The following is a 10,360-nucleotide window of genomic DNA, read 5'->3' as shown; positions in this document are numbered from 1 at the left end:
ATATGGTAGGTCGGTCAGGTCGACCTAACTGCCTTCATCGGCTATAAAAGCTAAACCCCTTCATAGTCATCGAGTATCTATCTTTCACCCAGTCAGAGTTGTTCCAGCTAGCCTTAAGCTCTCATCACCTATCTTCTATCCAGATCACCATCTAAGCTTCACAGTGGAAGCGCATGGGTGGACAGAACCATCTTTGTATAAGTTGTTTGGAGCTAAAGAAATTTTCTAATTCTCCTCTTATCTATTGTGTACTCTCTATCTCTATCTCTTTCTCAGATTCTGCTTGCTGCGCTGTGTAATTTTTTATAGAGGCCCACCAACACTTCTCCATGGTTGATCAAGGTAGAAGAATAGCCGAAGAGCAGCTAAACCGCCAAGATAAAGAGAAGACCCAAATGCTGGAAGTATGGGATGAGCAATAGCATGTGGTAATGATGTTGTCTCAGGAGATGGAAAGGGGCAAGGAAGATTTGAAGAGAGGGCATAGCAGTGGGAGAGATGCAACTTTGAAAGAGTGCGAGGGTTGACAGAGTGCCTAGAAGTGGTGGGGTGCAAGAGGGAGCTCGCAGAATCCAAAGCTGAGGCCATTGAAGCATGCTCCAACATGCAGAGGCAAGCCGTTTTGAGCACTATGCTTTATGTCACACAAGTTGAAAGCAAGGATGCAGTGGAGAGAATGAAAAGCAAGTTGGAATTGATAACCAGAGCTTTAAGGTATGGCCTACAAGAATGCACACTCCCAATTGGCCGAGGCATAACCAAGGAGCATCAACGATTCGTCCAACTTTATCTTCAAATTCAAAGGCATAAATCCCTCCAACACACCTTCAAACAAGGCTCGTATCCAAACTCAAGACGCCACCTGGCTACCCAGCAACACCGTCTGACTCACCCCCCAGTAGTGCCATGGGATTGGCACTCCACTATGAGGGGGTAATATATATTGCAAAGTGAAGGAAGTGGAAAACAAGGCATCAACAGGAAAAACTCGAGGCGAAAAAAAAGAAAATGCACCCTATAAGAGAGTGAGCCCAGAAGAAATCTAAAAACATGGGAACAACCAGCAGGAATATAAGATGCAACCATGGGAGCCACAAAGCAAGAAGGCGCAACCAAAACCTCTGTAAAATAGCAATGGGCGGTGGGAAAGAAGCTAGGAAGATAGGAGAACAATGGAAAAAAGGGCCTAGGCTATGGCCAGCCATGTAAAAAGGGGATGACCGCTCAAGGGAAAGAGGGTTTTGTATATAAGGTTCAAAAATTGAATGAGAGATCATTCTTTGGTGCATGGCAAAGTGGACTCTTCTTCTTCTTCTATTCTTCTCTTCTCTTGCTTGCTTGTGAGTGCTTGAGGGAGGGAATGTGAGTGAGTGAGGGAGTGAGTGTGTGAGAGTGAGGGATCTTGGAGGTGAAGCTCTCTACCATCTCCTCTCTTCTTCTTCTCTTCTCTTCTCTTGTCTCACACGTGGAGGATGGAGCTTAGAGGAAGAAGCTTGAGGATGCTTGACCTTGCATCATGAATTGTGGAGCTATCGGAGTGCTTGAGGAATGAAGTAACTCAATCCGGCATCAAGGTAAGATCACTACACTCGTAGAGAGGGATAGCATGTTAGCTATGTGAGAGGTATCCATTAGTGCTTGCTTGAAACACTTGAACAATAAGCGGTCTGTGGGTCTTGGAAGTTGAGCTTGAGCTCATCTCTACATTGGCATTGTCTTCTAGGTGTCCATCTCTACTCTCATTGCTTCTGTTCAGTTGCTCAAGAAGATCAAACCATTGCCCCAGTCTTCTATAACTCATGCAATCCACATCTAGGGTTGGCCTAGTAGGATGTGATAGTCTACTCCCTTCATGATGATGAAGTCTACTGAAAACTAGGCTCTTGTGATCTTCAATGGCCAATTCTCTAACACTCCGAATGGCCTAACTTTCATCCCATTGGCTAGTGTGACATTGAATGTGGCATTCTCGAAAGGCGGTTTACCCCAAGCCTAGAGCACTGCATGGCTAAGTATACTGACCCAAGCTCTCATGTCCACAATCCCTTTCCTCATAGCATCTTGTAGTGCTAAGATTGGCAATACTGCATGCATCTCTGTGCCTTCCCAGAAAGCATTAACATGTAAGGACTTAGGCATTGAGTGCAGTGTCAAAATTAGGTATCTGAGTCACTACATCGTGGTCATGTAAGTCAGCTACCCCCTTGCTTGATTGGTCCTTCCACCCATTGCTTTAACGTTGGGAGTTGCCTAAGTAGGTCTCCTAAGCGCAAAGTCATAAGGGTTGTCACTAGTGTTGTAAGAAGGTTCTCAACTTCTTGCTCCCCTCCTAATTTCGTGCTTCTTGGCCAATGGCCTTGGCTAGTTTGCTGGCATGTTGCACTTAATCTTTGTCTATGCGGTATTGCTTGAAATACAAATGTGTCTCTTGAATTTAATTGCATAGGTGAAACCGGTGTGCTCACACTAGAGAGCTTATTGATTCCATATTCTAAGATGGGCTCAACATCCTTCAAGTGTTTATCTATGGCTTCAAATTGGCGTTTTAGATTGGGGTACTCCTCGACCTTGGCACTTCCGTTTTCCACAATCTTTAGAGTGGATATTTTTACTTTTGCAACAGTGATTTTTTTCCTTGTAGTTAGTGTCATGGCACTCTCCATCTTAAGCGTGACCTTTGCTTTAGTTCTATTCCTCCCTTGCCTACGGCTCCTTTTTCCTATTGAGGCTACATCTAGGTTACTAGGCCTTGGTAGTGATATGTCGCTCTGCTTTGTTTGTGCTCGGATCATGACATGCAACAGGATAGGCATAGCCTCTCCATCGAGTGTTTCAAGTCTGAACAACCCCAATGGTATTAATGGCATGATCGTCGAACTAGAGGGTGGTTTTCATCTAGGGCAATTGGAAAATAGGTGGGTGCTTCCACACTCTAGGCATCTAAGGTCAGCCTTTTCTCAATTGTCTTGCTCGCTCTTAGGGCAATGCAAAGAAATGTGGCTTGGATGACCACAAGTACAACACTCTTGGGTTTGCCCTCCTAGGCCTCTACCCCTACCTCTGCCTAATGCCATCATCAACACTGTTCGATAGTCTATGAGAATAGGACTGTCCTTTTCATCGTATGAGATGTACGGGACTTCACGTATGCTTTCTCATCATTCGGCTCCACGTAGTGGACTAGAGCATCTCTCGATAAATGGGTTGTGAAAGGTCCAGGTGGCCTAGGTATGCCTGTGGGATCAATCTCCATTCTAGGGATGGCTGGTTTCACATTGTTAGGTATTGGAAGAGTCAACGAGGCTCCCCTTCTAAAGGAGTTTGGTGGCCTATTCCCTAAGTATGGCTGGTTGTATAGCTGGGTGTATGGAAGTCTCCTTGGTAGTCTACAATGCATAACATCATGACCGAACTTACTACAATTGGTGCAAGGTTGGGATCGAGGATCCTAACATTCTACTAGAAGGTGGTTTCCGCCACAATGCATGCATTAGACATGTGGGTGTGTAGGTCTCCTCACTATCTCTTGTAGCCTAGCTAGCTCCGACTTCATCTTTGCTAGCTCTTGGCAAGGCTTTGTCCTTTGTCTTAGGCGCTAGGGACTAACCCTTCGCAAGGTATCATGGCTTTCTCTGAGGATCTAGAATTAGCATTATCTTATTTTGAGCTCCTGGAACTTCTCTCCTTGAGTTGGTCATCCACTCATGTGTCCCTCTTTGAAGACCCTACCTAGCACGTCTCTCTGCAAGCTCGAGTTGCTTGCTTGGCCTTGTAGAGTTTCTCGCTATAAATTCTACTTATAAACACTGTGGGGACTGCTCTTTTGTTGGGTCATTCGTTAGATGGGATTCCCTTAAAGAGACTCCACATGTGGATAATGTAATCCCTAATGTTCTCCTTGTCCTTTTGCTTGACATTCATCAATCGCACTATGAGGTTGTCGGAGTACCCAGTGTCAAGATTGTGGGAGAGAAGGAAGGAGTCTCACTTGAAGCTTTCTTGCTTGCACAATGGGGGAATACACACAAGGGTGGAGGCTGAAAACAGTTTTTCCTCTTCTTAGTTGTGTAAGCAAAATTAAGTCTAGTACAAAGAAATAGAAGAACCCTATATATGGGTCTCAAACCAAACTCAACTAACTAAGGTGGCATACTAACTAAGCCACAAACTAGAGTAGATAAGGATAGCTATCATGTAGCTATTATTCATGGGCGGTGTACCAACCGCGTCTGCAAAACTGACAAGTCGGTGACATAAATACACAACGGTCACCCTGGCGTATCACAAGTGGAGCTCGATATCTCAACACTCCCCCTCGAGCTCAATCCCAATTCCTGCACACCAAGCAGGTCTCTAAACTTGCGCAGCTTCTCTGCGCCCAATGCCTTCGTGAATATGTCAACTACCTGATCCTCTGTGCTGACATAAACTAGATTAACAAGACCTAGTAAAACCCTCTCTCGCACATAGTGATAATGCACCTCAATGTGCTTTGTTCTAGCATGATAGACTGGGTTATTTGCCAAGTGTATACTACTCATGTTGTCACAATAAATGACAACTGGCCCATCTGTAGACTGATGCATATCATAAAGTAGCTTATGCAACCAAGCTACCTCACATGCAGCCATTGTTGCACCCTTGTACTCAGCCTCTGTGCTCGACAAGGCAACTGTAGGCTGTTTCTTGCTGCTCCAAGTGACTGCAGCACTCCCAAAAGAGAACACATATCCATTTGTAGATCGTCTATCAGAAATACTACCATCCCAATCAGCATCAGTGTATCCATGCAACTGTATCTGAACCCCAGTCTCATAAAATAGTCCATACTGCAATGTGGACTTCACATACCTGAGTATGCGTCTAGCCGCATCCAAATGTGGTTTCCTTGGAGCCTGCATAAACTGACTTACCAATCCAACAACATAGCTCAAATCTGGCCTGGTAATAGTCATATAAATCAAACTTCCTACTATGCGTCTGTACATAGTAGGGTCTTCTAGAAGCTCACCCGCATCTGTGCTCAGCTTCACATTCTGCTCCAAAGGAACTGAAATAGGCTTACAGCCTGTCATCCCATATTTGGACAGCATGTCCAATCCATACTGCCTCTGCAAGAGCTGTATCCCACTTGGTGATCTAATCACCTCAATGCCCAAGAAATAACGCAGCTCTCCCAAATCCTTCATCTCAAACTTCTGCTTCAATAGCATTTTCACATGAAGGATATCTTCATCACTGTCACCTGTCATAATCAAATCATCAACATAAATGACAAGTAGCATAATACATTTCTCTGTTTTTCTCACATAAAGTGAGAAATCTGCCTTGGAAATTTGAAAGCCAATAGTGACAAGATATTGTCCTATCTTGTCAGACTATGCTCTAGGTGCTTGCTTCAAGCCATACAAGGCTTTCTTCAACCTGCAAACAAACTCAGGATGAACAGCATGCACATAATCTAGTGGCTGCTCCATATAGACCTCTTCTTGCAAATCACCATGCAAGAAGGCATTCTTTACATCCATTTGATGTAAAGACCATCCCTTTGATGCAGCCATAGCAATGACTGCTCTTATGGTTGCCATCCTTGCAACCGGACTGAATGTTTCTTCATAGTCAATGCCATATGTTTGTGCATACCCCTTGACTACTAATCTTGCCTTGTATCTGTTCACAGAACCATCTGCATTGTGCTTCACCTTATAAACCCACTTACAGCCAATTGCATTTTTACCTTTAGGCAAAGGTACCAATTCCCATGTAGCATTTGCTTCCAAGGCATCCATTTCTTCATCCATGGCTTTCTCCCATTTTTCTTTTCCCATGGCTTGCTCAAAAGAAGTGGGTTCTGGTTCCTGTATCACTTTGACCATATATGCATAGTGAATGGCTGTAAATCCATCATATTTCAGCCTATCCACAGGATACCTAGCTCTGGTAGACCTGCGCAAAGTAGGTTCACTCCCAGGTGCTCTCAAAACATCCCTGGTCTTCCTTACTCTAGGTGTAACAATAGAAGGAATACCCAACTCATCATCAATGCTCTGTTCTGAGCCACTGGATTCACCATCCACATAAGAGTGACCTGCATTCACATCAAACATGGGCTGATCAACCTTCTCTTTTCCTTTTCGTGATACCTGCATACCACTATCTGCATTACTTTGAGAAGATTCTCCTGATCTCAATCTGCCTGTCCATGGCGAAGAATGTGAACCACTGCTAGAGGACGCTCCAGGTCCACTAATATTTTATGACTGATGCTGTGAATTCTGTGCAGCATTACCATTTTGTGCATCTACATCATCAATCACATTTACTGGTTTATACCAGCTACTCATCTCATCAAAAACAACATCTCTGCTCACTGTAAACTTACGAGTAGAAGGGTTATAGCATCTATACCCTTTTTGCTGTAGAGAGTAACCAATAAAGATGCACTTCTCAGCTTTTGGATCCAACTTGGATCTCAACTCATCTGGCACATGTACATAGGCAATGCAACCAAAAATTTTCAAATGAGAAATATCTGGTTTCCTACCAGTATACCTCTCCTCTGGAGTCATCCCATGTATTGCTGCAGTGGGAGTCCTGTTCATTATATAGACTGCTGTAGCAACTGTTTTAGCCCAATAAAAATCTGGCAAGTCTTTTTCATTGAGCATGGCACGAGATACCTCTCCAATATGCCTGTTTTTCCTTTCTGCAATTCCATTTTGTTGTGGGGTATAACTGCATGAATATTGCTGCTTTATGCCATGCTCCTGCAAGAACTTTGCAAACTCATTTGAGAGGTACTCTCCCCCTCCATCTGACCTTAGGCATTTTATTTGTAGACCTGTTTCTTTTTCAGCCATAGCTTTAAGGGTTTTGAAATGCCCAAAAACTTCACTTTTCTTTTTCATAAAATACACCCAAACTTTTCTGCTATAGTCATCAATAAAAATGACAAAATAATGACAGCCTCCAAGAGATGCAGCTTTAGTAGTCCACACATCAGAGTGGATTAATTCCAATGGCTTCTCACTCTCTTAAACATGTCTAGGAAATGGTTTCCTTGCCTGTTTTCCAAACTGACAGGCTTCACATACCTTATGCATTTCTGCAACCTTGAATTTTGGCAATCCTGCAACAATATTTTGGGCCTGCATTGATTTAAGTCACTGTACATTAACATGACCAATGCGTTTATGCCAGATATCAATATCTGCAACTACACCGGTCCCATGTGCAAACATTGCTGCACTCAATTCAGACATGTCTGCATCCAACGTAAACATTCTGCCCTTCTTCTTTCCTTTTGCTATCAAGCGACCTTTATTTTTCATATCCTCAACAAAGCATCCATGAGGATTAAATCTGACCTGCAAGCCCTGCTCAACCATTTGACCAACAGAAACCAGATTCTTGGTGATATTCGGGACATGAAATACATCGGACAGGTATTTCTTTTTCCCATCTTGCATAAACAAGGGAATTTTTCCAATCTGCACAATAGGATGTGCAGTATCATCACCAGTCTCCACAAATCCTGGTTTTTCCATTTTTCTTGCATCCTCCATCCATTCTGCATGACCTGTCATGTGGTTTGATGCACCTGAGTCAACATACCATACATCATTGCTTTCTTCTGCACTTGTCACAGAATTGTTCATGTGCTGCACCATAAACAAGTGCTCATTTCTGTCATCACCCTGTCTACTAGAAGATGCATAATTCCCTTGTTGCAGTTTTCCATTCATGATGTCATTCTGCTTTTTATAGCAGTCTTTAGCCATATAACCCATTTTACCACAGTACTAGCATTCAACATTACTGTTTGCATTTTGGCCTCTTTGCCATCCACCACAACCTCTTTGGCTCCCCCTGCCTCTAGAGTTACCACGTCCTCCTCCATAGGACTGGTTTTCCTGAGTTTGCTGCATATTCTGATTTCTACCACGGCCTCCAAATCGGCCTCCTCTACCTCTGCCTCTACCTCTTCCAGCATTTGAGTAGAAGACAGCTTCTTTTAAAGTTCCTCCTGAAGAAGATGCACCACCATTTCTTTGCTCCTCAGAAATTAGAAGAGCAATCAGCTCCTCAAAATCAGGAAATCTTTCACGAACTGAAATGGATGTTCGAAATTGTGCATAATCCTTTCCTAGACCATTCAAGGTCACAGAAACTAAATCATCATCTTCCACTGGTGACCCAATGGAAGCAAGTGCATCTGCAATCTTCTTCACCTTCATGTGGTAGTCATTGATGCTCATATTTTCTCTTTGCACATTATGCAACTCTTGCTTGAGCAGGATTTTCCTGGCTTGCGTATTTGTGCTATACATTTTTGCCAAAGTATCCCATGCCTCCTTTGGCGTACCTGCATCCTGAATATGCATAATCATAGAGTCTGAAATGCTGATAGACAGCCAGTACATAACTTTCCTGGCTCTCTCATGCCATGCTTTAAATGCCTGCATTTGCTGTTGATTGGGAACATCAGGAAGAACTGGTTCTTCTTTATTTCATGCAACAAATTCCCAATATCCTTTTCCCATAAGGAAATTCGTCATTCTAAACTTCCATGCTTGGAAGTTGTTCTTGTCAAGCTTTTCAGTGACAATCTGTGAAAGAGAATCAGATGCCATTACAGAACACTGCAAAAAATTCTGTCACTGCAAAAAACACAGCTTCACCCTCACAAGGGAAAATCTGCAAAACTAGCGAAAGTGGTATTTTACCACACAGTCACTTCCTAGTGACGATTTTGCATCAACAGGAAACAGGGATGATTTTGTAACTCCCAATATCTCTGCGCACAAGCATACGATGCAATTTCTATAGTAACTTTTCACCGACCTGTAGAACAGTGGCTGCACAGCATAAAACTGGGCCTTTTCCTGAGTGCGTACAGAAAACTTCCGCCTCCAAAACAGGCCCCGAAATGGCCTCAAATCAAAAAAACAAGGTCGCCATGGGGCCAAAGCTCTCTCCCGCAGCATATACTGCCCTCTTGCTTCACCGTGAAGGGCGTCTCAACCTGAGACAATGCACTCCTGCACTTTCCGGCTGTGCTACTTGCAGAGATCTGCTCCCAAAACAGAAAATGAAAGCAACACTGCTCCTCTTACCAGAACACCGCGAGCTTGGCTTGCTTTCTTGAGCTCCTTACCATGAACAAGGCTCTGATACCATATCAAGATTGTGGGAGAGAAGGAAGGAGTCTCACTTGAAGCTTTCTTGCTTGCACAATGGGGGAATACACACAAGGGTGGAGGCTGAAAATAATTTTTCCTCTTCTTATTGTGTAAGCCAAAAGCTCTAGTACAAAGAAATAGAAGAACCCTATATATGGGTCTCAAACCAAACTCAACTAACTAAGGTGGCATACTAACTGAGCCACAAACTAGAGTAGATAAGGATAGCTATCATGTAGCTATTATTCATGGGCGGTGTACCAACCGCGTCTGCAAAACTGACAAGTCGGTGACATAAATACACAACGGTCACCCTGGCGTATCACGAGTGGAGCTCGATATCTCAACACCCAGCCCCTCGAAGAACCTCTTGATGAAGAAATCCTTGAGGTTGTTGAAGTTATTCCATTCCACCACATATAAGCTAGTGTACCATGTCCTATCCTTGTTGCCTAGGCAAAAGCTAAAGGCTTGCAAGTGTTGGGCAAGATCATGAGGCCATTGGCCTTCATATTTACTCGAATTGCTCTACAAAGCTGTACGAGTCGTTATTTGACTGGTATTTTTCTAACTGCTTTGCGACCTACAAGGATTTTTGATTGGCTCTTGGATCCCTACTTGATTCCTAACCCTACGACCAATGAGGTTGCTAGGGCTGCTGCACTTTGCTTTGAGGCCATATTGCCTACGAGCTACTTTGTAAGAAGCTCGCTCAGCATCAAGTCTGCCTCTAGCGCTCTCTCCCTTTCCGTGTTAGGTCTTGCTACAACTTCCTAGCCTATTGCTCATGGTTTTATGGTGCTTTGTGCTATAGTGCTTGCCATGCTAATCTCCTCTCCTCCTAGAGATCTGCTATGATGTCCTCAATCGGCCTACCATGGTGCTCCATCCTCATTTGTAAGTCATATTTATTGACCATCTGTTGGATATCAATTGGGAAATCTACCAAATCAAGCTAGTTATTTTCGCAGCTGGAGCTAGATCCTGACATGTGATCGGCTTCTTGCTTCACTAAGCTATCGATCATGCTGATTAAGTCTAGCAGTGATGCGTCTCCAATGGTGTTAGTCTGTCTATGCTCTTGAGCCTTTAGTGGCTTGACTCTCTCTTTGGTCGTACTGGTCGGGGTTCTTAGTTACCCATCTAAGTCTGAGGGTCATCTCCTATTAGTGGGTTCA

Source organism: Lygodium microphyllum, chromosome 22 (assembly GCF_053477565.2).
Source record: "Lygodium microphyllum isolate KBCC chromosome 22, Lygodium_microphyllum_v1.1.10, whole genome shotgun sequence".
NCBI lineage: Eukaryota > Viridiplantae > Streptophyta > Polypodiopsida > Schizaeales > Lygodiaceae > Lygodium > Lygodium microphyllum.
The sequence above is the reverse complement of the archived record's forward strand: the minus strand, read 5'-3'. Positions refer to the sequence as shown.